At 39.4% G+C, this 4,764-nt stretch overlaps 1 long non-coding RNA gene across 1 annotated transcript; it reads right to left on the reverse strand.

Moving 5' to 3' along the window:
- Nucleotides 1-1,394: 1,394 nt before the first annotated feature.
- Nucleotides 1,395-2,898, reverse strand: LOC307018309. Its single transcript, XR_013802408.1, has 3 exons — nt 2,417-2,898; nt 1,674-1,721; nt 1,395-1,482 (listed from the first exon to the last, which is right to left on the reverse strand). It is a non-coding gene; the product is annotated as an uncharacterized lncRNA (long non-coding RNA).
- Between the last annotated feature and the right edge of the window lie 1,866 nt (nt 2,899-4,764).

The raw sequence follows: 4,764 nt of genomic DNA on the forward strand, positions 1-4,764 counted from the left end.
GTGTGCTTACCGGTGTTGTCAGGGCTAGCATGAGGGACAAGGTTTATAGGTGAGTAGTGATAGCAAGAGTACCGTTAACCTAGAGTTAATTTATTCACATTAATTCCCATCAACAAATCAATTGTATGTGTCACATGAAATCTTTATTAGGCAAGGCAAGTCAAGTTTATTTATATAGCACTTTTCAACACAAGGCAATTCAAAGTGCTTTACAAAAAATGAAAGACATTAAGAAAATGGCATTTAAAATCAGTCATAAAAAGAAAAGCTAATAAAATAAACATTAAAAGAAAAAATACATGGATAAAAGTTACAGTGCAGTCTAAGATATGAATAGTTCAATTAAAAGCAGCGACAAAAAGAAAAGTCTTCAGCCTGGATTTAAAAGTAGTAAGAGTTGCAGCGGACCTGCAAGTTTCTGGGAGTTTGTTCCAGATATTTGGAGCATAATAACTGTACGCTGCTTTACCATGTTTAGTTCTGACTCTGGGGACAGAAAGCTGACCAGTCCCTGAAGACCTGAGAGATCTGGATGGTTCATCATTTAGCAGGAGGTCAGAAATGCATTTTGGTCCTAAACCATTCAGTGCTTTATAAACAGCAGCAGTATTTTGAAATCTATTCTTTGACACACAGGAAGCTGGTGTAAAGACTTCAGAACTGGAGCGATGTGATCCACTTTCTTAGTGTTGGTAAGGACTTGAGCAGCGGTGTTCTGAATCAGCTGAAGCTTTCTAATAGATGTTTTAGTGAGACCTGTGAAGACACCATTGCAGTAGTCCAGTCTACTGAAGATAAAAGCATGGACACGTTTTTCCAAATCCTGCTGTGACTTTAGTCTTTTAATCCTAGATATGTTCTTTAGGTGATAGTAAGCTGATTTAGTAACTGTTTTAATGTGACTGTTGAAACCAATAACTAATTTAACCCGCTGACAAGAGAGCCCACCTCCGAAGATCGTGACTGGCTGAGGGACAGACTCGGGGGCAGGTTCTCAGGAATTTCTTGGCTTCTCTCCCCCGAGCCAGAAGAGGAACACTACAGCTTGGAAACACTTACTGTTCCTGAAATTATCAAATCTGTTGGGCATCAGGGACCTGAGGCAATTGTGGCAAGCATGGCATTGTCTGAAGAGCAACAGAGGGAAATTCAGGTGGCTACCACTGGTCAGCGAACCAACCCAAACTGGCATTTGTTCAGGAAAGGAAGGTTGACTGCCAGCAACTTTGGAGCTGTCCTGAGGTCAAAGCGTGTGACTGCTTCCTTTATTGCCAGGGTGCTAGGCCAACAACAGGCCCTTGATGGTGTTTTGTCTGTACAGTGGGGACTATGAATGAATGAATGTGAGGGCGTCAGGGCATTCACCACTGCAACTCAGATGCAGGTCCATGAGTCAGATTTGTGGCTCTCCCTATCAGGATGGTTGGGGGCATCTCCAGATGGTCTGGTAGGGTCTTCCGCTGTGCTGGAGGTAAAGTGTCCCTACGGAGCCAGGGAAATGACAATTAGTGAAGCATTGCAAATCAAGGGCTTCTGTGTCAGTAAGGAAGGTGAAACATTCAGCCTGCGTGAGGAACATCCTTACTGGCACCAAGTGCAAGGTCAGCTTCACCTCACTGCAAGGAAAAATAAATAAAAAAATTGTGAATTGTTTTTAATTTACATTTACTCGCCTTTGCAATGTTGTGGTTGTTAGAGTGTTAGGTTTCCTGTCAGCTCGTCTGTTGGGAAGATATAAAATATTTGTTTCATGGAAGTCACTCCGTCACATATACTGTAAGAGCATTAAGACATACAGTACATAGGCTAAAACAAAACATCTAAAGATATAACCGTGAACTTTTTCACTATTTTGACATTTTTATAGATGAAAATTGAACTAAAGAAATAAAAGGTAGATTAATCCATATTGAAAATAGGTGTCAGCTACTACAATAATTATAATAGTTATATTTCTTAATGAATTAAGATAAGATATTACTGTATTGATCCCAATTTGGGAAATGTTTGTGTTGCAGCAGCATAACAAGAAAAACAAAATATAAGTTATTATATATACAAAAGTATGTGAGGGATGGAATATTAAATTGAATATAAATGTAAAATGTACATGTGATTTTACGTCCAAGAGAAGCTATGGAGCAGAGAGTTCTCTGCCAGCCAGAGGTGATTTGTTATTAGTTCAATATGTCAAACTGATTTCCCTGTCTACAATCTTTAGTTACATGGTGAAACGTTATGCTGCTTGTACTAATAAGACTTATTATATAAGCCACACAGGTTTTAATAGGATGTATTCATTATCTTTACTTATGTTGCGGTCTTTTCAGCAGCGCCATCTCTATAACGGCGATACAGTCACTACCCATTATTTACATTTCACCGTGACATGGACAAAAATGTAACGTCAGCTTACCTCATGGCACAAATCCAGACTCTCCTTTGGAAAACATTGGCCGGGAAACGATAGAACAAGCACGTTTCATGCGAAGACCTGTGGCTGCAACCCGGAGCAAAGCAACAAACCATTGCGTAGCTAACTAGTAGCGCTAGCTTTAGCTAACGTTAGCTAATGAAACGAACTGCCGAGTAAAATTGGAAAACACTGGTAATTAATTATTCTATAATTTGTAAAACTACGGTGTTAAAAACGACAATTTCAAAAATACAGATTCTAATGGTCAGATATAGATATACAGATACTAAAGATAGGCAGGTACTTGCTTTCAAGCAGAACACAGGGGAAAACAAACTTAGCGGGAGTGTTTACGTGTTCGGCGTAATGACGTACAACGGCCTCGACAATTTCTGTAGTCCTATTCAGCCATTCGGTAACAACCATCGTTTTTCAGACACGTAAACTCTTCAAAAATCCCCAGTGGGGTCACTGCTGATGTATTTAATGTCGTAGAATAAAACGTGATTTACCTCTTAAATTTGTGTCAACCACAGACCTTATTTCGAGCTATTTTCCAAAACCCTATGGAAAAAATGCATTGCTTTTTGAGGAAGGAACCGGAAGTGCTAAAAATGCTAACTTATTTCCGGGTTTTACGACGCGTCACTGCGGTTCTCTATTATGACTGAGATTAAAGTCAAAATTCAGACTTTTTTTTCTCCCGATCTTTTTATAAAAAAAATTCTTAGAAAAAAAGTCTGAATTCTGAGGAAAAAATGTGTGATACAAAATACAATTGTGTCATTATTTTCCTTTTTTTAAGTGTCATTTTACAAGACATTTATTTAAATTCAGTAGTCTCAAAATGTGTGTATTTGAATACAAAATGAGCCATTTAAATTCCTAAATATTATTATTATTATTCTGCCCTTGCAAGAATATTTTGGGACTGCAGGCTTGGCAGATAGCTTAACAAGATCCGGAATAAACACCCAGGAGACAGCAGGTCAGTTTCGGATGTTTACTTGATTAATTTCCATTTCCATTTTTATTTCCATTTCCATTTTTCATTTCCATTTTGTAAGACTGAAATACAAACTAAACCGGCTAACAAGTTTAGCATCATTCATTGTTCTACATGTTTGCATATAATCAATTTAAAAGTGCAACTAAGTATATAAAGACAATATATTGAATGGCACAGACATAAAGACCCTAGGATTTGAGCAAGGATTGAATTAACAGGAACAACCATGGATGTATAATAAGAACTGGATACAGCGTGGGAGGCCGGGCCTCATTAATTCCTATGAGAGTTGCTCATTGGCGCATGAAGATAAAATGGCCCAACTTTTGAAAGAGCGGTTTATTTCATTTTAAGGATGCGCACCAAGCAACATCTCCAGGTACTCAAAAGAGTTATGTGCACCCCTGGTTATTAGCACATTTTACAACTTGAGGACCGAATGTTTTTAATAATGCTACGTTCACACCGGACGCAATGTGAATATTCTCTTCGCTCTAATCGCTCGAGTTTCACCGCGGCTGCCAGCTTTGTTTACTCGCATCATTCAAACAAGACGCGCTGACTTGGGAGCTAATTACAACAAAATTATCATATTTTACCGTGATTAAATTGTAATACACCTTTCTAAATGATGTCGACGTAACAATATACTGATACTGGTTAGTAAAAACCATGAATTAATGCTTGACAAGTCTGCAGACAAGACGGCAGGCGAAAAACCTTTTAACATGCTTGTTTTCTGAATGGAGATTGGGTCGACCAGGCTAAGCTAACGTTGTATATGCTCACTACACACTCATAACAACGGCCTACAGACATAAATAAACCAGCGACTGTATTCACCATGACACAGACAGTCTGTGGTTTGTACTTGTTTAACTTTTGTACAGTTTCTGAACAAATATGAGGAGCTGTGATCTCTTTGTGCTAACTGCTAACAGCTAATGAATGATGTTTTCTGGTTGAACGTCAGTAACGGCAGGCTGAGATCCTCACCACTGATTGGCTTCCGCGAGAACGCGTCATGTCAATTTGACGCTCGAGTTGAAAAATTTGAACTCTCGCGTTTGACGCGGCACAGTTCAATCGCCTCAATCGCGTGATTCGCGCCGCGTCCACCGCTTCATGCGGAAAATGTAAGGTGGGGCCTCTCATATGACGCACACCTGCACACTTGCTAGCCTGTTCCACTCTTTGTTTTCCGAATCCCAGGAAGTATTCTTGCCTCGCTTCTGAAGCAAGACGCTCTGAAGAGATGTGCTGCCAAGCAAGCGTACTCGAGATTGAGAAACACATACATTGCAAAACCCAAAACCCTCTCTTCAAAGTGGGGTTCTTG

The sequence above is a fragment of the Notothenia rossii genome, assembly GCF_949606895.1.
Source record: "Notothenia rossii genome assembly, chromosome: 1".
Classification (NCBI taxonomy): Eukaryota; Metazoa; Chordata; class Actinopteri; order Perciformes; family Nototheniidae; genus Notothenia; species Notothenia rossii.